The sequence below is a fragment of the Lissotriton vulgaris genome, chromosome 4_1 (genome assembly GCF_964263255.1).
Source record: "Lissotriton vulgaris chromosome 4_1, aLisVul1.2, whole genome shotgun sequence".
NCBI lineage: Eukaryota > Metazoa > Chordata > Amphibia > Caudata > Salamandridae > Lissotriton > Lissotriton vulgaris.
Genome location: NC_141691.1, coordinates 537,642,094 through 537,665,354, shown reverse-complemented (window position 1 = coordinate 537,665,354; position 23,261 = coordinate 537,642,094). Strand labels below are relative to the sequence as shown.

Here is a 23,261-nt window from a genome sequence, read left to right as displayed (position 1 = left end):
AAAGCTCAGTGGGACTTATCTAAACTTTACGATTTTTTTTCCATTCAGTTCTTAGAAGTATTAATTGGAAAAACATCTCATTTACTTATAAACTTGTACGTATCAACTTATATGTATGTATCTCCCTATATATCGCTATATGTCTATGTATATTTATCGGAAAATATAAATATATACATTATAAAAATACATATAATTAATAGAGGTGAAAATAATGAACAGTTGTTGCCTCTCCGCATTTGAAACATGAGCTTCTTCTCCTTCCTCTTCTATATGTCCTGAAATTGAGATAGTCACTTTTTAATCAATTTTGATCTAACAACATAGTTGATTTGTACAAAGCATATCATACGATCTGTGAATAATTCTAAAAAAGAAAATTAGATCAGTACCTTTGAGGCCTCCAAGCAAAAGCTTATATTTCATGATTGCAGATCGACTGTTGAAAATCAGCATGAGAAATGTTTTATTTCAAAATTTCCATACTAATATACAAAAAACATTTGTACTATCTGAATGATACCGTCATTGTGGTTCTCTAGGTTTGATTTAAGAACACATCTCTTTCAAAATGTGCTATGTTCGCCTTATCAATAGTGTGGAAATCTTCAAAAAGGAATGCTGGGAATCAGCCCTCTGATATGCATTTGAGAAAAACAGGATAGGATTTTGTAATGTCGCACTATTTTGTGTAGGAATGTGATGTTATGTGTATTATAAAGTTCGTATTTCTGTAACTTGTTCAAGCTGTTGGACATTTTGAAAGGAGTCAACATTTGTCTCTTTCAACCTACTGGTGTTGGATTGGAGCTATCAATAACAAAAGATGACAGAAATGTAAAAGGTCGAGATTAGTAAAATAGTACCTCAAAGAATTGGACTGGTACCTTTGCATGCAAAGTCCAAAGTGCCAAGCGTTGCTCTTTGGAGCCACCCATGTGAGAGACAGAGAAATGGATGTAGTAGTTCGGAAATGTAGAATGTTTTAATATTCTTCAGTCAAATATGATCATTATTTTGTAAATTGCATTTCCTGATAAACGTTTGCACATTTAACACTGTTATGGAGAATGCAGCTGAAAAGAATCAAATCACATTATAGCTCTTTACACTATGAGCATTCAACTGAGATATCTTTTCATCAATGTAAGAAAAGCCCCCGCACTGATGCGCTCTCTTTTGTCTCAATGGAAAAATCCCTCATGTATGGCAGGGTTCCATGGTGTAATGGTTAGCACTCTGGACTCTGAATCCAGCGATCCGAGTTTAAATCTCGGTGGGACCTGCTTGAATTATGAGATTTAATATTTCACTAATTTCTTAGAATTTGGACTTGGAAAAACATAACGTCAAAGTTTTATACTGAAACTTATCAACGTATAAGTATGTATCTATGTACACATAGCTATATCCATCTAGATAGTGATAATACAATATAAAGAAATGAATTATTCATAAACATAAGTACTGAAGCTGAAAACTAAAAACTGTTCTTTCCCATCCACAATTTAAGCAAGAGGTTATTTTCCTTTCTCATCTTTATGATCAGTAATAAGATAGTTAATTTTGCTGATTTCTTATCTGACAACATTCTTGACTTACACAGTGCATTTAATTGTGAATTTCTTTGAAAGAGGAATTCAGATTAATACATTTGACATGTCTTTCGAAAGATTCTACTTTGTGGTTATGGATCTACTTTAGAAAAACAGAGTGTAAATATCTGTGTGTCTTAATTTCAAGATTGTTATTTAAAAGTTCATCTCTTCTGTCCCCAAAATACACAATTTGATTCCTCAAGTTTTCTTTTAATGAAGGCTTTCCAATTAAAAAAGTTCCGTGTTCCCCTTATCAATAACAGTAAGATTTAAACAAGTAATATCTTGGATCAGCCTCTTGTGATGAGTTGAGAAAACAGAGTCAGCTCACAAAATATCTCATTATTTTGAGCCATTTTATTTCCATGTTTTCTAAAAGTTCTATCATTTGCTCACATCAAATAGACTTTAAAAATACAATCAATAAATCAATGTTTCACTCTACCCATGTTAGATTTATGATATTTATGAATACACTTGACAGAAAAAGATTTGGTCATAAGTCATGAAAGTGGTCCCACTGAGATTTGAACTCGGATCCTTGGATTCAAAGTCCAAAGTACTAACCATTACACCATGGAACCTCCCATGTGACAGGGGAGCAAATTGCTGCAGCAATGTGGACATTTCACATTTTTTATTTTCCACAGTCAAAGACAAACAGAATTATATAACTTTTCTATTCTGTTCAACTTTTGCCTATTGAACTATGTTAGGGAAGGATGTTGCACAAAGGACTCAAGTAACGCTATGACTCTGTTGAACAGTACTTTTTATGTGAGATAAGATTTTGCAATAAAAGATAAGATTCCCCCGTGAATGCAATCTCTTCTGCCAAAATGGAAAGCTCAACCTGGTACAGGTGGGTTGATGGTGTTATGCTTGTCAATCTGGACTCTGAAAACAGGGATCTAAGTACAAAGCTCAGTGGGACTTATCTAAACTTTACGATTTTTTTTCCATTCAGTTCTTAGAAGTATTAATTGGAAAAACATCTCATTTACTTATAAACTTGTACGTATCAACTTATATGTATGTATCTCCCTATATATCGCTATATGTCTATGTATATTTATCGGAAAATATAAATATATACATTATAAAAATACATATAATTAATAGAGGTGAAAATAATGAACAGTTGTTGCCTGTCCGCATTTGAAACATGAGCCTCTTCTCCTTCCTCTTCTATATGTCCTGAAATTGAGATAGTCACTTTTTAATCAATTTTGATCTAACAACATAGTTGATTTGTACAAAGCATATCATACGATCTGTGAATAATTCTAAAAAAGAAAATTAGATCAGTACCTTTGAGGCCTCCAAGCAAAAGCTTATATTTCATGATTGCAGATCGACTGTTGAAAATCAGCATGAGAAATGTTTTATTTCACAATTTCCATACTAATATACAAAAAACATTTGTACTATCTGAATGATACCGTCATTGTGGTTCTCTAGGTTTGATTTAAGAACACATCTCTTTCAAAATGTGCTATATTCGCCTTATCAATAGTGTGGAAATCTTCAAAAAGGAATGCTGGGAATCAGCCCTCTGAAATGCATTTGAGAAAAACAGGATAGGATTTTGTAATGTCGCACTATTTTGTGTAGGAATGTGATGTTATGTGTATTATAAAGTTCGTATTTCTGTAACTTGTTCAAGCTGTTGGACATTTTGAAAGGAGTCAACATTTGTCTCTTTCAACCTACTGGTGTTGGATTGGAGCTATCAATAACAAAAGATGACAGAAATGTAAAAGGTCGAGATTAGTAAAATAGTACCTCAAAGAATTGGACTGGTACCTTTGCATGCAAAGTCCAAAGTGCCAAGCGTTGCTCTTTGGAGCCACCCATGTGAGAGACAGAGAAATGGATGTAGTAGTTTGGAAATGTAGAATGTTTTAATATTCTTCAGTCAAATATGATCATTATTTTGTAAATTGCATTTCCTGATAAACGTTTGCACATTTAACACTGTTATGGAGAATGCAGCTGAAAAGAATCAAATCACATTATAGCTCTTTACACTATGAGCATTCAACTGAGATATCTTTTCATCAATGTAAGAAAAGCCCCCGCACTGATGCGCTCTCTTTTGTCTCAATGGAAAAATCCCTCATGTATGGCAGGGTTCCATGGTGTAATGGTTAGCACTATGGACTCTGAATCCAGCGATCCGAGTTCAAATCTCGGTGGGACCTGCTTGAATTATGAGATTTAATATTTCACTAATTTCTTAGAATTTGGACTTGGAAAAACATAACGTCAAAGTTTTATACTGAAACTTATCAACGTATAAGTATGTATCTATGTACACATGGCTATATCCATCTAGATAGTGATAATACAATATAAAGAAATGAATTATTCATAAACATAAGTACTGAAGCTGAAAACTAAAAACTGTTCTTTCCCATCCACAATTTAAGCAAGAGGTTCTTTTCCTTTCTCATCTTTATGATCAGTAATAAGATAGTTCATTTTGCTGATTTCTTATCTGACAACATTCTTGACTTACACAGAGCATTTAATTGTGAATTTCTTTGAAAGAGGAATTCAGATTAATACATTTGACATGTCTTTCGAAAGATTCTACTTTGTGGTTATGGATCTACTTTAGAAAAACAGAGTGTAAATATCTGTGTGTCTTAATTTCAAGATTGTTATTTAAAAGTTCATCTCTTCTGTCCCCAAAATACACAATTTGATTCATCAAGTTTTCTTTTAATGAAGGCTTTCCAATTAAAAAAGTTCTGTGTTCCCCTTATCAATAACAGTAAGTTTTTAAACAAGTAATATCTTGGATCAGCCTCTTGTGATGAGTTGAGAAAACAGAGTCAGCTCACAAAATATCTCATTATTTTGAGCCATTTTATTTCCATGTTTTCTAAAAGTTCTATCATTTGCTCACATCAAATAGACTTTAAAAATACAATCAATAAATCAATGTTTCACTCTACCCGTGTTAGATTTATGATATTTATGAATACACTTGACAGAAAAAGATTTGGTCATAAGTCATGAAAGTGGTCCCACCGAGATTTGAACTCGGATCCTTGGATTCAAAGTCCAAAGTGCTAACCATTACACCATGGAACCTCCCATGTGACAGGGGAGCAAATTGCTGCAGCAATGTGGACATTTCACATTTTTTATTTTCTACAGTCAAAGACAAACAGAATTATATAACTTTTCTATTCTGTTCAACTTTTGCCTATTGAACTATGTTAGGGAAGGATGTTGCACAAAGGACTCAAGTAACGCTATGACTCTGTTGAACAGTACTTTTTATGTGAGATAAGATTTTGCAATAAAAGATAAGATTACCCCGTGAATGCAATCTCTTCTGCCAAAATGGAAAGCTCAACCTGGTACAGGTGGGTTGATGGTGTTATGCTTGTCAATCTGGACTCTGAAAACAGGGATCTAAGTACAAAGCTCAGTGGGACTTATCTAAACTTTACGATTTTTTTTCCATTCAGTTCTTAGAAGTATTAATTGGAAAAACATCTCATTTACTTATAAACTTGTACGTATCAACTTATATGTATGTATCTCCCTATATATCGCTATATGTCTATGTATATTTATCGGAAAATATAAATATATACATTATAAAAATACATATAATTAATAGAGGTGAAAATAATGAACAGTTGTTGCCTGTCCGCATTTGAAACATGAGCCTCTTCTCCTTCCTCTTCTATATGTCCTGAAATTGAGATAGTCACTTTTTAATCAATTTTGATCTAACAACATAGTTGATTTGTACAAAGCATATCATACGATCTGTGAATAATTCTAAAAAAGAAAATTAGATCAGTACCTTTGAGGCCTCCAAGCAAAAGCTTATATTTCATGATTGCAGATCGACTGTTGAAAATCAGCATGAGAAAAATTTATTTCACAATTTCCATACTAATATACAAAAAACATTTGTACTATCTGAATGATACCGTCATTGTGGTTCTCTAGGTTTGATTTAAGAACACATCTCTTTCAAAATGTGCTATGTTCGCCTTATCAATAGTGTGGAAATCTTCAAAAAGGAATGCTGGGAATCAGCCCTCTGAAATGCATTTGAGAAAAACAGGATAGGATTTTGTAATGTCGCACTATTTTGTGTAGGAATGTGATGTTATGTGTATTATAAAGTTCGTATTTCTGTAACTTGTTCAAGCTGTTGGACATTTTGAAAGGAGTCAACATTTGTCTCTTTCAACCTACTGGTGTTGGATTGGAGCTATCAATAACAAAAGATGACAGAAATGTAAAAGGTCGAGATTAGTAAAATAGTACCTCAAAGAATTGGACTGGTACCTTTGCATGCAAAGTCCAAAGTGCCAAGCGTTGCTCTTTGGAGCCACCCATGTGAGAGACAGAGAAATGGATGTAGTAGTTCGGAAATGTAGAATGTTTTAATATTCTTCAGTCAAATATGATCATTATTTTGTAAATTGCATTTCCTGATAAACGTTTGCACATTTAACACTGTTATGGAGAATGCAGCTGAAAAGAATCAAATCACATTATAGCTCTTTACACTATGAGCATTCAACTGAGATATCTTTTCATCAATGTAAGAAAAGCCCCCGCACTGATGTGCTCTCTTTTGTCTCAATGGAAAAATCCCTCATGTATGGCAGGGTTCCATGGTGTAATGGTTAGCACTCTGGACTCTGAATCCAGTGATCCGAGTTCAAATCTCGGTGGGACCTGCTTGAATTATGAGATTTAATATTTCACTAATTTCTTAGAATTTGGACTTGGAAAAACATAACGTCAAAGTTTTATACTGAAACTTATCAACGTATAAGTATGTATCTATGTACACATGGCTATATCCATCTAGATAGTGATAATACAATATAAAGAAATGAATTATTCATAAACATAAGTACTGAAGCTGAAAACTAAAAACTGTTCTTTCCCATCCACAATTTAAGCAAGAGGTTCTTTTCCTTTCTCATCTTTATGATCAGTAATAAGATAGTTCATTTTGCTGATTTCTTATCTGACAACATTCTTGACTTACACAGTGCATTTAATTGTGAATTTCTTTGAAAGAGGAATTCAGATTAATACATTTGACATGTCTTTCGAAAGATTCTACTTTGTGGTTATGGATCTACTTTAGAAAAACAGAGTGTAAATATCTGTGTGTCTTAATTTCAAGATTGTTATTTAAAAGTTCATCTCTTCTGTCCCCAAAATACACAATTTGATTCCTCAAGTTTTCTTTTAATGAAGGCTTTCCAATTAAAAAAGTTCCGTGTTCCCCTTATCCATAACAGTAAGATTTAAACAAGTAATATCTTGGATCAGCCTCTTGTGATGAGTTGAGAAAACAGAGTCAGCTCACAAAATATCTCATTATTTTGAGCCATTTTATTTCCATGTTTTCTAAAAGTTCTATCATTTGCTCACATCAAATAGACTTTAAAAATACAATCAATAAATCAATGTTTCACTCTACCCGTGTTAGATTTATGATATTTATGAATACACTTGACAGAAAAAGATTTGGTCATAAGTCATGAAAGTGGTCCCACCGAGATTTGAACTCGGATCCTTGGATTCAAAGTCCAAAGTGCTAACCATTACACCATGGAACCTCCCATGTGACAGGGGAGCAAATTGCTGCAGCAATGTGGACATTTCACATTTTTTATTTTCTACAGTCAAAGACAAACAGAATTATATAACTTTTCTATTCTGTTCAACTTTTGCCTATTGAACTATGTTAGGGAAGGATGTTGCACAAAGGACTCAAGTAACGCTATGACTCTGTTGAACAGTACTTTTTATGTGAGATAAGATTTTGCAATAAAAGATAAGATTCCCCCGTGAATGCAATCTCTTCTGCCAAAATGGAAAGCTCAACCTGGTACAGGTGGGTTGATGGTGTTATGCTTGTCAATCTGGACTCTGAAAACAGGGATCTAAGTACAAAGCTCAGTGGGACTTATCTAAACTTTACGATTTTTTTTCCATTCAGTTCTTAGAAGTATTAATTGGAAAAACATCTCATTTACTTATAAACTTGTACGTATCAACTTATATGTATGTATCTCCCTATATATCGCTATATGTCTATGTATATTTATCGGAAAATATAAATATATACATTATAAAAATACATATAATTAATAGAGGTGAAAATAATGAACAGTTGTTGCCTCTCCGCATTTGAAACATGAGCTTCTTCTCCTTCCTCTTCTATATGTCCTGAAATTGAGATAGTCACTTTTTAATCAATTTTGATCTAACAACATAGTTGATTTGTACAAAGCATATCATACGATCTGTGAATAATTCTAAAAAAGAAAATTAGATCAGTACCTTTGAGGCCTCCAAGCAAAAGCTTATATTTCATGATTGCAGATCGACTGTTGAAAATCAGCATGAGAAATGTTTTATTTCAAAATTTCCATACTAATATACAAAAAACATTTGTACTATCTGAATGATACCGTCATTGTGGTTCTCTAGGTTTGATTTAAGAACACATCTCTTTCAAAATGTGCTATGTTCGCCTTATCAATAGTGTGGAAATCTTCAAAAAGGAATGCTGGGAATCAGCCCTCTGATATGCATTTGAGAAAAACAGGATAGGATTTTGTAATGTCGCACTATTTTGTGTAGGAATGTGATGTTATGTGTATTATAAAGTTCGTATTTCTGTAACTTGTTCAAGCTGTTGGACATTTTGAAAGGAGTCAACATTTGTCTCTTTCAACCTACTGGTGTTGGATTGGAGCTATCAATAACAAAAGATGACAGAAATGTAAAAGGTCGAGATTAGTAAAATAGTACCTCAAAGAATTGGACTGGTACCTTTGCATGCAAAGTCCAAAGTGCCAAGCGTTGCTCTTTGGAGCCACCCATGTGAGAGACAGAGAAATGGATGTAGTAGTTTGGAAATGTAGAATGTTTTAATATTCTTCAGTCAAATATGATCATTATTTTGTAAATTGCATTTCCTGATAAACGTTTGCACATTTAACACTGTTATGGAGAATGCAGCTGAAAAGAATCAAATCACATTATAGCTCTTTACACTATGAGCATTCAACTGAGATATCTTTTCATCAATGTAAGAAAAGCCCCCGCACTGATGCGCTCTCTTTTGTCTCAATGGAAAAATCCCTCATGTATGGCAGGGTTCCATGGTGTAATGGTTAGCACTCTGGACTCTGAATCCAGTGATCCGAGTTCAAATCTCGGTGGGACCTGCTTGAATTATGAGATTTAATATTTCACTAATTTCTTAGAATTTGGACTTGGAAAAACATAACGTCAAAGTTTTATACTGAAACTTATCAACGTATAAGTATGTATCTATGTACACATGGCTATATCCATCTAGATAGTGATAATACAATATAAAGAAATGAATTATTCATAAACATAAGTACTGAAGCTGAAAACTAAAAACTGTTCTTTCCCATCCACAATTTAAGCAAGAGGTTCTTTTCCTTTCTCATCTTTATGATCAGTAATAAGATAGTTCATTTTGCTGATTTCTTATCTGACAACATTCTTGACTTACACAGTGCATTTAATTGTGAATTTCTTTGAAAGAGGAATTCAGATTAATACATTTGACATGTCTTTCGAAAGATTCTACTTTGTGGTTATGGATCTACTTTAGAAAAACAGAGTGTAAATATCTGTGTGTCTTAATTTCAAGATTGTTATTTAAAAGTTCATCTCTTCTGTCCCCAAAATACACAATTTGATTCCTCAAGTTTTCTTTTAATGAAGGCTTTCCAATTAAAAAAGTTCCGTGTTCCCCTTATCCATAACAGTAAGATTTAAACAAGTAATATCTTGGATCAGCCTCTTGTGATGAGTTGAGAAAACAGAGTCAGCTCACAAAATATCTCATTATTTTGAGCCATTTTATTTCCATGTTTTCTAAAAGTTCTATCATTTGCTCACATCAAATAGACTTTAAAAATACAATCAATAAATCAATGTTTCACTCTACCCGTGTTAGATTTATGATATTTATGAATACACTTGACAGAAAAAGATTTGGTCATAAGTCATGAAAGTGGTCCCACCGAGATTTGAACTCGGATCCTTGGATTCAAAGTCCAAAGTGCTAACCATTACACCATGGAACCTCCCATGTGACAGGGGAGCAAATTGCTGCAGCAATGTGGACATTTCACATTTTTTATTTTCTACAGTCAAAGACAAACAGAATTATATAACTTTTCTATTCTGTTCAACTTTTGCCTATTGAACTATGTTAGGGAAGGATGTTGCACAAAGGACTCAAGTAACGCTATGACTCTGTTGAACAGTACTTTTTATGTGAGATAAGATTTTGCAATAAAAGATAAGATTCCCCCGTGAATGCAATCTCTTCTGCCAAAATGGAAAGCTCAACCTGGTACAGGTGGGTTGATGGTGTTATGCTTGTCAATCTGGACTCTGAAAACAGGGATCTAAGTACAAAGCTCAGTGGGACTTATCTAAACTTTACGATTTTTTTTCCATTCAGTTCTTAGAAGTATTAATTGGAAAAACATCTCATTTACTTATAAACTTGTACGTATCAACTTATATGTATGTATCTCCCTATATATCGCTATATGTCTATGTATATTTATCGGAAAATATAAATATATACATTATAAAAATACATATAATTAATAGAGGTGAAAATAATGAACAGTTGTTGCCTCTCCGCATTTGAAACATGAGCTTCTTCTCCTTCCTCTTCTATATGTCCTGAAATTGAGATAGTCACTTTTTAATCAATTTTGATCTAACAACATAGTTGATTTGTACAAAGCATATCATACGATCTGTGAATAATTCTAAAAAAGAAAATTAGATCAGTACCTTTGAGGCCTCCAAGCAAAAGCTTATATTTCATGATTGCAGATCGACTGTTGAAAATCAGCATGAGAAATGTTTTATTTCACAATTTCCATACTAATATACAAAAAACATTTGTACTATCTGAATGATACCGTCATTGTGGTTCTCTAGGTTTGATTTAAGAACACATCTCTTTCAAAATGTGCTATGTTCGCCTTATCAATAGTGTGGAAATCTTCAAAAAGGAATGCTGGGAATCAGCCCTCTGAAATGCATTTGAAAAAAACAGGATAGGATTTTGTAATGTCGCACTATTTTGTGTAGGAATGTGATGTTATGTGTATTATAAAGTTCGTATTTCTGTAACTTGTTCAAGCTGTTGGACATTTTGAAAGGATTCAACATTTTTCTCTTTCAACCTACTGGTGTTGGATTGGAGCTATCAATAACAAAAGATGACAGAAATGTAAAAGGTCGAGATTAGTAAAATAGTACCTCAAAGAATTGGACTGGTACCTTTGCATGCAAAGTCCAAAGTGCCAACTGTTGCTCTTTGGAGCCACCCATGTGAGAGACAGAGAAATGGATGTAGTAGTTTGGAAATGTAGAATGTTTTAATATTCTTCAGTCAAATATGATCATTATTTTGTAAATTGCATTTCCTGATAAACGTTTGCACATTTAACACTGTTATGGAGAATGCAGCTGAAAAGAATCAAATCACATTATAGCTCTTTACACTATGAGCATTCAACTGAGATATCTTTTCATCAATGTAAGAAAAGCCCCCGCACTGATGCGCTCTCTTTTGTCTCAATGGAAAAATCCCTCATGTATGGCAGGGTTCCATGGTGTAATGGTTAGCACTCTGGACTCTGAATCCAGTGATCCGAGTTCAAATCTCGGTGGGACCTGCTTGAATTATGAGATTTAATATTTCACTAATTTCTTAGAATTTGGACTTGGAAAAACATAACGTCAAAGTTTTATACTGAAACTTATCAACGTATAAGTATGTATCTATGTACACATGGCTATATCCATCTAGATAGTGATAATACAATATAAAGAAATGAATTATTCATAAACATAAGTACTGAAGCTGAAAACTAAAAACTGTTCTTTCCCATCCACAATTTAAGCAAGAGGTTCTTTTCCTTTCTCATCTTTATGATCAGTAATAAGATAGTTCATTTTGCTGATTTCTTATCTGACAACATTCTTGACTTACACAGTGCATTTAATTGTGAATTTCTTTGAAAGAGGAATTCAGATTAATACATTTGACATGTCTTTCGAAAGATTCTACTTTGTGGTTATGGATCTACTTTAGAAAAACAGAGTGTAAATATCTGTGTGTCTTAATTTCAAGATTGTTATTTAAAAGTTCATCTCTTCTGTCCCCAAAATACACAATTTGATTCCTCAAGTTTTCTTTTAATGAAGGCTTTCCAATTAAAAAAGTTCCGTGTTCCCCTTATCCATAACAGTAAGATTTAAACAAGTAATATCTTGGATCAGCCTCTTGTGATGAGTTGAGAAAACAGAGTCAGCTCACAAAATATCTCATTATTTTGAGCCATTTTATTTCCATGTTTTCTAAAAGTTCTATCATTTGCTCACATCAAATAGACTTTAAAAATACAATCAATAAATCAATGTTTCACTCTACCCGTGTTAGATTTATGATATTTATGAATACACTTGACAGAAAAAGATTTGGTCATAAGTCATGAAAGTGGTCCCACCGAGATTTGAACTCGGATCCTTGGATTCAAAGTCCAAAGTGCTAACCATTACACCATGGAACCTCCCATGTGACAGGGGAGCAAATTGCTGCAGCAATGTGGACATTTCACATTTTTTATTTTCTACAGTCAAAGACAAACAGAATTATATAACTTTTCTATTCTGTTCAACTTTTGCCTATTGAACTATGTTAGGGAAGGATGTTGCACAAAGGACTCAAGTAACGCTATGACTCTGTTGAACAGTACTTTTTATGTGAGATAAGATTTTGCAATAAAAGATAAGATTACCCCGTGAATGCAATCTCTTCTGCCAAAATGGAAAGCTCAACCTGGTACAGGTGGGTTGATGGTGTTATGCTTGTCAATCTGGACTCTGAAAACAGGGATCTAAGTACAAAGCTCAGTGGGACTTATCTAAACTTTACGATTTTTTTTCCATTCAGTTCTTAGAAGTATTAATTGGAAAAACATCTCATTTACTTATAAACTTGTACGTATCAACTTATATGTATGTATCTCCCTATATATCGCTATATGTCTATGTATATTTATCGGAAAATATAAATATATACATTATAAAAATACATATAATTAATAGAGGTGAAAATAATGAACAGTTGTTGCCTGTCCGCATTTGAAACATGAGCCTCTTCTCCTTCCTCTTCTATATGTCCTGAAATTGAGATAGTCACTTTTTAATCAATTTTGATCTAACAACATAGTTGATTTGTACAAAGCATATCATACGATCTGTGAATAATTCTAAAAAAGAAAATTAGATCAGTACCTTTGAGGCCTCCAAGCAAAAGCTTATATTTCATGATTGCAGATCGACTGTTGAAAATCAGCATGAGAAAAATTTATTTCACAATTTCCATACTAATATACAAAAAACATTTGTACTATCTGAATGATACCGTCATTGTGGTTCTCTAGGTTTGATTTAAGAACACATCTCTTTCAAAATGTGCTATGTTCGCCTTATCAATAGTGTGGAAATCTTCAAAAAGGAATGCTGGGAATCAGCCCTCTGAAATGCATTTGAGAAAAACAGGATAGGATTTTGTAATGTCGCACTATTTTGTGTAGGAATGTGATGTTATGTGTATTATAAAGTTCGTATTTCTGTAACTTGTTCAAGCTGTTGGACATTTTGAAAGGAGTCAACATTTGTCTCTTTCAACCTACTGGTGTTGGATTGGAGCTATCAATAACAAAAGATGACAGAAATGTAAAAGGTCGAGATTAGTAAAATAGTACCTCAAAGAATTGGACTGGTACCTTTGCATGCAAAGTCCAAAGTGCCAAGCGTTGCTCTTTGGAGCCACCCATGTGAGAGACAGAGAAATGGATGTAGTAGTTCGGAAATGTAGAATGTTTTAATATTCTTCAGTCAAATATGATCATTATTTTGTAAATTGCATTTCCTGATAAACGTTTGCACATTTAACACTGTTATGGAGAATGCAGCTGAAAAGAATCAAATCACATTATAGCTCTTTACACTATGAGCATTCAACTGAGATATCTTTTCATCAATGTAAGAAAAGCCCCCGCACTGATGTGCTCTCTTTTGTCTCAATGGAAAAATCCCTCATGTATGGCAGGGTTCCATGGTGTAATGGTTAGCACTCTGGACTCTGAATCCAGTGATCCGAGTTCAAATCTCGGTGGGACCTGCTTGAATTATGAGATTTAATATTTCACTAATTTCTTAGAATTTGGACTTGGAAAAACATAACGTCAAAGTTTTATACTGAAACTTATCAACGTATAAGTATGTATCTATGTACACATGGCTATATCCATCTAGATAGTGATAATACAATATAAAGAAATGAATTATTCATAAACATAAGTACTGAAGCTGAAAACTAAAAACTGTTCTTTCCCATCCACAATTTAAGCAAGAGGTTCTTTTCCTTTCTCATCTTTATGATCAGTAATAAGATAGTTCATTTTGCTGATTTCTTATCTGACAACATTCTTGACTTACACAGTGCATTTAATTGTGAATTTCTTTGAAAGAGGAATTCAGATTAATACATTTGACATGTCTTTCGAAAGATTCTACTTTGTGGTTATGGATCTACTTTAGAAAAACAGAGTGTAAATATCTGTGTGTCTTAATTTCAAGATTGTTATTTAAAAGTTCATCTCTTCTGTCCCCAAAATACACAATTTGATTCCTCAAGTTTTCTTTTAATGAAGGCTTTCCAATTAAAAAAGTTCCGTGTTCCCCTTATCCATAACAGTAAGATTTAAACAAGTAATATCTTGGATCAGCCTCTTGTGATGAGTTGAGAAAACAGAGTCAGCTCACAAAATATCTCATTATTTTGAGCCATTTTATTTCCATGTTTTCTAAAAGTTCTATCATTTGCTCACATCAAATAGACTTTAAAAATACAATCAATAAATCAATGTTTCACTCTACCCGTGTTAGATTTATGATATTTATGAATACACTTGACAGAAAAAGATTTGGTCATAAGTCATGAAAGTGGTCCCACCGAGATTTGAACTCGGATCCTTGGATTCAAAGTCCAAAGTGCTAACCATTACACCATGGAACCTCCCATGTGACAGGGGAGCAAATTGCTGCAGCAATGTGGACATTTCACATTTTTTATTTTCTACAGTCAAAGACAAACAGAATTATATAACTTTTCTATTCTGTTCAACTTTTGCCTATTGAACTATGTTAGGGAAGGATGTTGCACAAAGGACTCAAGTAACGCTATGACTCTGTTGAACAGTACTTTTTATGTGAGATAAGATTTTGCAATAAAAGATAAGATTCCCCCGTGAATGCAATCTCTTCTGCCAAAATGGAAAGCTCAACCTGGTACAGGTGGGTTGATGGTGTTATGCTTGTCAATCTGGACTCTGAAAACAGGGATCTAAGTACAAAGCTCAGTGGGACTTATCTAAACTTTACGATTTTTTTTCCATTCAGTTCTTAGAAGTATTAATTGGAAAAACATCTCATTTACTTATAAACTTGTACGTATCAACTTATATGTATGTATCTCCCTATATATCGCTATATGTCTATGTATATTTATCGGAAAATATAAATATATACATTATAAAAATACATATAATTAATAGAGGTGAAAATAATGAACAGTTGTTGCCTCTCCGCATTTGAAACATGAGCTTCTTCTCCTTCCTCTTCTATATGTCCTGAAATTGAGATAGTCACTTTTTAATCAATTTTGATCTAACAACATAGTTGATTTGTACAAAGCATATCATACGATCTGTGAATAATTCTAAAAAAGAAAATTAGATCAGTACCTTTGAGGCCTCCAAGCAAAAGCTTATATTTCATGATTGCAGATCGACTGTTGAAAATCAGCATGAGAAATGTTTTATTTCAAAATTTCCATACTAATATACAAAAAACATTTGTACTATCTGAATGATACCGTCATTGTGGTTCTCTAGGTTTGATTTAAGAACACATCTCTTTCAAAATGTGCTATGTTCGCCTTATCAATAGTGTGGAAATCTTCAAAAAGGAATGCTGGGAATCAGCCCTCTGATATGCATTTGAGAAAAACAGGATAGGATTTTGTAATGTCGCACTATTTTGTGTAGGAATGTGATGTTATGTGTATTATAAAGTTCGTATTTCTGTAACTTGTTCAAGCTGTTGGACATTTTGAAAGGAGTCAACATTTGTCTCTTTCAACCTACTGGTGTTGGATTGGAGCTATCAATAACAAAAGATGACAGAAATGTAAAAGGTCGAGATTAGTAAAATAGTACCTCAAAGAATTGGACTGGTACCTTTGCATGCAAAGTCCAAAGTGCCAAGCGTTGCTCTTTGGAGCCACCCATGTGAGAGACAGAGAAATGGATGTAGTAGTTTGGAAATGTAGAATGTTTTAATATTCTTCAGTCAAATATGATCATTATTTTGTAAATTGCATTTCCTGATAAACGTTTGCACATTTAACACTGTTATGGAGAATGCAGCTGAAAAGAATCAAATCACATTATAGCTCTTTACACTATGAGCATTCAACTGAGATATCTTTTCATCAATGTAAGAAAAGCCCCCGCACTGATGCGCTCTCTTTTGTCTCAATGGAAAAATCCCTCATGTATGGCAGGGTTCCATGGTGTAATGGTTAGCACTCTGGACTCTGAATCCAGTGATCCGAGTTCAAATCTCGGTGGGACCTGCTTGAATTATGAGATTTAATATTTCACTAATTTCTTAGAATTTGGACTTGGAAAAACATAACGTCAAAGTTTTATACTGAAACTTATCAACGTATAAGTATGTATCTATGTACACATGGCTATATCCATCTAGATAGTGATAATACAATATAAAGAAATGAATTATTCATAAACATAAGTACTGAAGCTGAAAACTAAAAACTGTTCTTTCCCATCCACAATTTAAGCAAGAGGTTCTTTTCCTTTCTCATCTTTATGATCAGTAATAAGATAGTTCATTTTGCTGATTTCTTATCTGACAACATTCTTGACTTACACAGTGCATTTAATTGTGAATTTCTTTGAAAGAGGAATTCAGATTAATACATTTGACATGTCTTTCGAAAGATTCTACTTTGTGGTTATGGATCTACTTTAGAAAAACAGAGTGTAAATATCTGTGTGTCTTAATTTCAAGATTGTTATTTAAAAGTTCATCTCTTCTGTCCCCAAAATACACAATTTGATTCCTCAAGTTTTCTTTTAATGAAGGCTTTCCAATTAAAAAAGTTCCGTGTTCCCCTTATCCATAACAGTAAGATTTAAACAAGTAATATCTTGGATCAGCCTCTTGTGATGAGTTGAGAAAACAGAGTCAGCTCACAAAATATCTCATTATTTTGAGCCATTTTATTTCCATGTTTTCTAAAAGTTCTATCATTTGCTCACATCAAATAGACTTTAAAAATACAATCAATAAATCAATGTTTCACTCTACCCGTGTTAGATTTATGATATTTATGAATACACTTGACAGAAAAAGATTTGGTCATAAGTCATGAAAGTGGTCCCACCGAGATTTGAACTCGGATCCTTGGATTCAAAGTCCAAAGTGCTAACCATTACACCATGGAACCTCCCATGTGACAGGGGAGCAAATTGCTGCAGCAATGTGGACATTTCACATTTTTTATTTTCTACAGTCAAAGACAAACAGAATTATATAACTTTTCTATTCTGTTCAACTTTTGCCTATTGAACTATGTTAGGGAAGGATGTTGCACAAAGGACTCAAGTAACGCTATGACTCTGTTGAACAGTACTTTTTATGTGAGATAAGATTTTGCAATAAAAGATAAGATTCCCCCGTGAATGCAATCTCTTCTGCCAAAATGGAAAGCTCAACCTGGTACAGGTGGGTTGATGGTGTTATGCTTGTCAATCTGGACTCTGAAAACAGGGATCTAAGTACAAAGCTCAGTGGGACTTATCTAAACTTTACGATTTTTTTTCCATTCAGTTCTTAGAAGTATTAATTGGAAAAACATCTCATTTACTTATAAACTTGTACGTATCAACTTATATGTATGTATCTCCCTATATATCGCTATATGTCTATGTATATTTATCGGAAAATATAAATATATACATTATAAAAATACATATAATTAATAGAGGTGAAAATAATGAACAGTTGTTGCCTCTCCGCATTTGAAACATGAGCTTCTTCTCCTTCCTCTTCTATATGTCCTGAAATTGAGATAGTCACTTTTTAATCAATTTTGATCTAACAACATAGTTGATTTGTACAAAGCATATCATACGATCTGTGAATAATTCTAAAAAAGAAAATTAGATCAGTACCTTTGAGGCCTCCAAGCAAAAGCTTATATTTCATGATTGCAGATCGACTGTTGAAAATCAGCATGAGAAATGTTTTATTTCACAATTTCCATACTAATATACAAAAAACATTTGTACTATCTGAATGATACCGTCATTGTGGTTCTCTAGGTTTGATTTAAGAACACATCTCTTTCAAAATGTGCTATGTTCGCCTTATCAATAGTGTGGAAATCTTCAAAAAGGAATGCTGGGAATCAGCCCTCTGAAATGCATTTGAAAAAAACAGGATAGGATTTTGTAATGTCGCACTATTTTGTGTAGGAATGTGATGTTATGTGTATTATAAAGTTCGTATTTCTGTAACTTGTTCAAGCTGTTGGACATTTTGAAAGGATTCAACATTTTTCTCTTTCAACCTACTGGTGTTGGATTGGAGCTATCAATAACAAAAGATGACAGAAATGTAAAAGGTCGAGATTAGTAAAATAGTACCTCAAAGAATTGGACTGGTACCTTTGCATGCAAAGTCCAAAGTGCCAACTGTTGCTCTTTGGAGCCACCCATGTGAGAGACAGAGAAATGGATGTAGTAGTTTGGAAATGTAGAATGTTTTAATATTCTTCAGTCAAATATGATCATTATTTTGTAAATTGCATTTCCTGATAAACGTTTGCACATTTAACACTGTTATGGAGAATGCAGCTGAAAAGAATCAAATCACATTATAGCTCTTTACACTATGAGCATTCAACTGAGATATCTTTTCATCAATGTAAGAAAAGCCCCCGCACTGATGCGCTCTCTTTTGTCTCAATGGAAAAATCCCTCATGTATGGCAGGGTTCCATGGTGTAATGGTTAGCACTCTGGACTCTGAATCCAGTGATCCGAGTTCAAATCTCGGTGGGACCTGCTTGAATTATGAGATTTAATATTTCACTAATTTCTTAGAATTTGGACTTGGAAAAACATAACGTCAAAGTTTTATACTGAAACTTATCAACGTATAAGTATGTATCTATGTACACATGGCTATATCCATCTAGATAGTGATAATACAATATAAAGAAATGAATTATTCATAAACATAAGTACTGAAGCTGAAAACTAAAAACTGTTCTTTCCCATCCACAATTTAAGCAAGAGGTTCTTTTCCTTTCTCATCTTTATGATCAGTAATAAGATAGTTCATTTTGCTGATTTCTTATCTGACAACATTCTTGACTTACACAGTGCATTTAATTGTGAATTTCTTTGAAAGAGGAATTCAGATTAATACATTTGACATGTCTTTCGAAAGATTCTACTTTGTGGTTATGGATCTACTTTAGAAAAACAGAGTGTAAATATCTGTGTGTCTTAATTTCAAGATTGTTATTTAAAAGTTCATCTCTTCTGTCCCCAAAATACACAATTTGATTCCTCAAGTTTTCTTTTAATGAAGGCTTTCCAATTAAAAAAGTTCCGTGTTCCCCTTATCCATAACAGTAAGATTTAAACAAGTAATATCTTGGATCAGCCTCTTGTGATGAGTTGAGAAAACAGAGTCAGCTCACAAAATATCTCATTATTTTGAGCCATTTTATTTCCATGTTTTCTAAAAGTTCTATCATTTGCTCACATCAAATAGACTTTAAAAATACAATCAATAAATCAATGTTTCACTCTACCCGTGTTAGATTTATGATATTTATGAATACACTTGACAGAAAAAGATTTGGTCATAAGTCATGAAAGTGGTCCCACCGAGATTTGAACTCGGATCCTTGGATTCAAAGTCCAAAGTGCTAACCATTACACCATGGAACCTCCCATGTGACAGGGGAGCAAATTGCTGCAGCAATGTGGACATTTCACATTTTTTATTTTCTACAGTCAAAGACAAACAGAATTATATAACTTTTCTATTCTGTTCAACTTTTGCCTATTGAACTATGTTAGGGAAGGATGTTGCACAAAGGACTCAAGTAACGCTATGACTCTGTTGAACAGTACTTTTTATGTGAGATAAGATTTTGCAATAAAAGATAAGATTCCCCCGTGAATGCAATCTCTTCTGCCAAAATGGAAAGCTCAACCTGGTACAGGTGGGTTGATGGTGTTATGCTTGTCAATCTGGACTCTGAAAACAGGGATCTAAGTACAAAGCTCAGTGGGACTTATCTAAACTTTACGATTTTTTTTCCATTCAGTTCTTAGAAGTATTAATTGGAAAAACATCTCATTTACTTATAAACTTGTACGTATCAACTTATATGTATGTATCTCCCTATATATCGCTATATGTCTATGTATATTTATCGGAAAATATAAATATATACATTATAAAAATACATATAATTAATAGAGGTGAAAATAATGAACAGTTGTTGCCTCTCCGCATTTGAAACATGAGCTTCTTCTCCTTCCTCTTCTATATGTCCTGAAATTGAGATAGTCACTTTTTAATCAATTTTGATCTAACAACATAGTTGATTTGTACAAAGCATATCATACGATCTGTGAATAATTCTAAAAAAGAAAATTAGATCAGTACCTTTGAGGCCTCCAAGCAAAAGCTTATATTTCATGATTGCAGATCGACTGTTGAAAATCAGCATGAGAAATGTTTTATTTCACAATTTCCATACTAATATACAAAAAACATTTGTACTATCTGAATGATACCGTCATCTCTTTCAAAATGTGCTATATTCGCCTTATCAATAGTGTGGAAATCTTCAAAAAGGAATGCTGGGAATCAGCCCTCTGAAATGCATTTGAGAAAAACAGGATAGGATTGTGTAATGTCGCACTATTTTGTGTAGGAATGTGATGTTATGTGTATTATAAAGTTCGTATTTCTGTAACTTGTTCAAGCTGTTGGACATTTTGAAAGGAGTCAACGTTTGTCTCTTTCAACCTACTGGTGTTGGATTGGAGCTATCAATAACAAAAGATGACAGAAATGTAAAAGGTCGAGATTAGTAAAATAGTACCTCAAAGAATTGGACTGGTACCTTTGCATGCAAAGTCCAAAGTGCCAAGCGTTGCTCTTTGGAGCCACCCATGTGAGAGACAGAGAAATGGATGTAGTAGTTTGGAAATGTAGAATGTTTTAATATTCTTCAGTCAAATATGATCATTATTTTGTAAATTGCATTTCCTGATAAACGTTTGCACATTTAACACTGTTATGGAGAATGCAGCTGAAAAGAATCAAATCACATTATAGCTCTTTACACTATGAGCATTCAACTGAGATATCTTTTCATCAATGTAAGAAAAGCCCCCGCACTGATGCGCTCTCTTTTGTCTCAATGGAAAAATCCCTCATGTATGGCAGGGTTCCATGGTGTAATGGTTAGCACTCTGGACTCTGAATCCAGCGATCCGAGTTCAAATCTCGGTGGGACCTGCTTGAATTATGAGATTTAATATTTCACTAATTTCTTAGAATTTGGACTTGGAAAAACATAACGTCAAAGTTTTATACTGAAACTTATCAACGTATAAGTATGTATCTATGTACACATGGCTATATCCATCTAGATAGTGATAATACAATATAAAGAAATGAATTATTCATAAACATAAGTACTGAAGCTGAAAACTAAAAACTGTTCTTTCCCATCCACAATTTAAGCAAGAGGTTCTTTTCCTTTCTCATCTTTATGATCAGTAATAAGATAGTTCATTTTGCTGATTTCTTATCTGACAACATTCTTGACTTACACAGAGCATTTAATTGTGAATTTCTTTGAAAGAGGAATTTAGATTAATACATTTGACATGTCTTTCGAAAGATTCTACTTTGTGGTTAAGGATCTACTTTAGAAAAACAGAGTGTAAATATCTGTGTGTCTTAATTTCAAGATTGTTATTTAAAAGTTCATCTCTTCTGTCCCCAAAATACACAATTTGATTCCTCAAGTTTTCTTTTAATGAAGGCTTTCCAATTAAAAAAGTTCCGTGTTCCCCTTATCAATAACAGTAAGATTTAAACAAGTAATATCTTGGATCAGCCTCTTGTGATGAGTTGAGAAAACAGAGTCAGCTCACAAAATATCTCATTATTTTGAGCCATTTTATTTCCATGTTTTCTAAAAGTTCTATCATTTGCTCACATCAAATAGACTTTAAAAATACAATCAATAAATCAATGTTTCACTCTACCCGTGTTAGATTTATGATATTTATGAATACACTTGACAGAAAAAGATTTGGTCATAAGTCATGAAAGTGGTCCCACCGAGATTTGAACTCGGATCCTTGGATTCAAAGTCCAAAGTGCTAACCATTACACCATCAATCAAAGACATTTATAGAGCGTGCTACATACCCGTAGGGTCTCAAGGCGCTGGGGGGGGGGGGGTGCCGCTACTGCTCGAACAGCCAGGTCTTCAGCTTCTTCCTGAAGGAGAGGTGGTCTTGGGTCAGGCGCAGGTCGGTCGGGAGGGAGTTCCAGGTCTTGGCGGCCAGGTAGGAGAAGGACCTTCCTCCTGTAGTCGCTCTTCGGATGCGGGGGACGGCGGCGAGGGCGTGGCTGGCAGATCGGAGGTGGCGTTTGGGAGCGTAGAAGTTGACTCAGCTGTTGAGGTAGCTCGGGCCTTGGTCGTGTAGGGCTTTGTGTGCGTGGGTGAGGAGGCGGAAGGTGACTCTCTTGCTGACGGGGAGCCAGTGGAGGTCTCTCAGATGTCCGGAGATGTGGCTGGTTCGTGGGATGTCGAGGATGAGTCTGGCCGAGGCGTTTTGGATCCGCTGGAGTCTCTTCTGGAGCTTGGCGGTGGTGCCGGCGTAGAGGGCGTTGCCGTAGTCCAGTCGGCTGGTGACGAGGGCCTGGGTGACGGTCTTCCTGGTCTCTGTGGGGATCCACCAGAAGATCTTCCGTAGCATGCGTAGGATGTTGAAGCATGACGAGGAGACGGCATTGACTTGCCTGGTCATGGAGAGGGAGGAGTCCAGGATGAAGCCCAGGTTGCGTGCATGGTCTGTCGGTTTGGGTGCGGTGCCCAGGGCGGGAGGCCACCAGGAGTCGTCCCAGGCGGAGGGTGAGGAGCCCAGGATGAGGACCTCCGTCTTGTCTGAGTTCAGCTTCAGGCGGCTGGTCGTCATCCACTCGGCTACCTCTTTCATCCCTTCTTGTAGGTTGGCTTTGGCGGCGGCGGGGTCGTTGGTCAGGGAGAGGATCAGCTGGGTGTCGTCGGCGTAGGAGATTATGCTGAGGTTGTGTTTGCGTACGATGGCCGCGAGGGGGCTCATGTAGACGTTGAAGAGGGTGGGGCTCAGAG

General features: G+C 34.5%; 16 non-coding genes across 16 annotated transcripts; 9 read left to right on the top strand and 7 right to left on the bottom strand.

Moving 5' to 3' along the window:
- The first annotated feature begins 1,213 nt into the window (after window positions 1-1,213).
- On the top strand, window positions 1,214-1,285 carry TRNAQ-CUG (transfer RNA glutamine (anticodon CUG)). Its single transcript has one exon. It is a non-coding gene; the product is annotated as a tRNA-Gln (tRNA).
- Window positions 1,286-3,730: 2,445 nt separating this feature from the next.
- TRNAQ-CUG (transfer RNA glutamine (anticodon CUG)) lies at window positions 3,731-3,802 on the top strand. Its single transcript has one exon. It is a non-coding gene; the product is annotated as a tRNA-Gln (tRNA).
- Window positions 3,803-4,628: 826 nt separating this feature from the next.
- TRNAQ-UUG (transfer RNA glutamine (anticodon UUG)) lies at window positions 4,629-4,700 on the bottom strand. Its single transcript has one exon. It is a non-coding gene; the product is annotated as a tRNA-Gln (tRNA).
- Window positions 4,701-6,247: 1,547 nt separating this feature from the next.
- TRNAQ-CUG (transfer RNA glutamine (anticodon CUG)) lies at window positions 6,248-6,319 on the top strand. The gene has a single exon. It is a non-coding gene; the product is annotated as a tRNA-Gln (tRNA).
- An 825-nt stretch (window positions 6,320-7,144) lies between these two features.
- Window positions 7,145-7,216, bottom strand: TRNAQ-UUG (transfer RNA glutamine (anticodon UUG)). The gene has a single exon. It is a non-coding gene; the product is annotated as a tRNA-Gln (tRNA).
- A 1,548-nt stretch (window positions 7,217-8,764) lies between these two features.
- On the top strand, window positions 8,765-8,836 carry TRNAQ-CUG (transfer RNA glutamine (anticodon CUG)). Its single transcript has one exon. It is a non-coding gene; the product is annotated as a tRNA-Gln (tRNA).
- Window positions 8,837-9,661: 825 nt separating this feature from the next.
- Window positions 9,662-9,733, bottom strand: TRNAQ-UUG (transfer RNA glutamine (anticodon UUG)). Its single transcript has one exon. It is a non-coding gene; the product is annotated as a tRNA-Gln (tRNA).
- A 1,548-nt stretch (window positions 9,734-11,281) lies between these two features.
- Window positions 11,282-11,353, top strand: TRNAQ-CUG (transfer RNA glutamine (anticodon CUG)). Its single transcript has one exon. It is a non-coding gene; the product is annotated as a tRNA-Gln (tRNA).
- Window positions 11,354-12,178: 825 nt separating this feature from the next.
- Window positions 12,179-12,250, bottom strand: TRNAQ-UUG (transfer RNA glutamine (anticodon UUG)). Its single transcript has one exon. It is a non-coding gene; the product is annotated as a tRNA-Gln (tRNA).
- Window positions 12,251-13,797: 1,547 nt separating this feature from the next.
- Window positions 13,798-13,869, top strand: TRNAQ-CUG (transfer RNA glutamine (anticodon CUG)). The gene has a single exon. It is a non-coding gene; the product is annotated as a tRNA-Gln (tRNA).
- An 825-nt stretch (window positions 13,870-14,694) lies between these two features.
- TRNAQ-UUG (transfer RNA glutamine (anticodon UUG)) lies at window positions 14,695-14,766 on the bottom strand. Its single transcript has one exon. It is a non-coding gene; the product is annotated as a tRNA-Gln (tRNA).
- A 1,548-nt stretch (window positions 14,767-16,314) lies between these two features.
- Window positions 16,315-16,386, top strand: TRNAQ-CUG (transfer RNA glutamine (anticodon CUG)). The gene has a single exon. It is a non-coding gene; the product is annotated as a tRNA-Gln (tRNA).
- An 825-nt stretch (window positions 16,387-17,211) lies between these two features.
- Window positions 17,212-17,283, bottom strand: TRNAQ-UUG (transfer RNA glutamine (anticodon UUG)). Its single transcript has one exon. It is a non-coding gene; the product is annotated as a tRNA-Gln (tRNA).
- A 1,548-nt stretch (window positions 17,284-18,831) lies between these two features.
- On the top strand, window positions 18,832-18,903 carry TRNAQ-CUG (transfer RNA glutamine (anticodon CUG)). The gene has a single exon. It is a non-coding gene; the product is annotated as a tRNA-Gln (tRNA).
- Window positions 18,904-19,728: 825 nt separating this feature from the next.
- On the bottom strand, window positions 19,729-19,800 carry TRNAQ-UUG (transfer RNA glutamine (anticodon UUG)). The gene has a single exon. It is a non-coding gene; the product is annotated as a tRNA-Gln (tRNA).
- A 1,516-nt stretch (window positions 19,801-21,316) lies between these two features.
- On the top strand, window positions 21,317-21,388 carry TRNAQ-CUG (transfer RNA glutamine (anticodon CUG)). Its single transcript has one exon. It is a non-coding gene; the product is annotated as a tRNA-Gln (tRNA).
- Window positions 21,389-23,261: the final 1,873 nt, after the last annotated feature.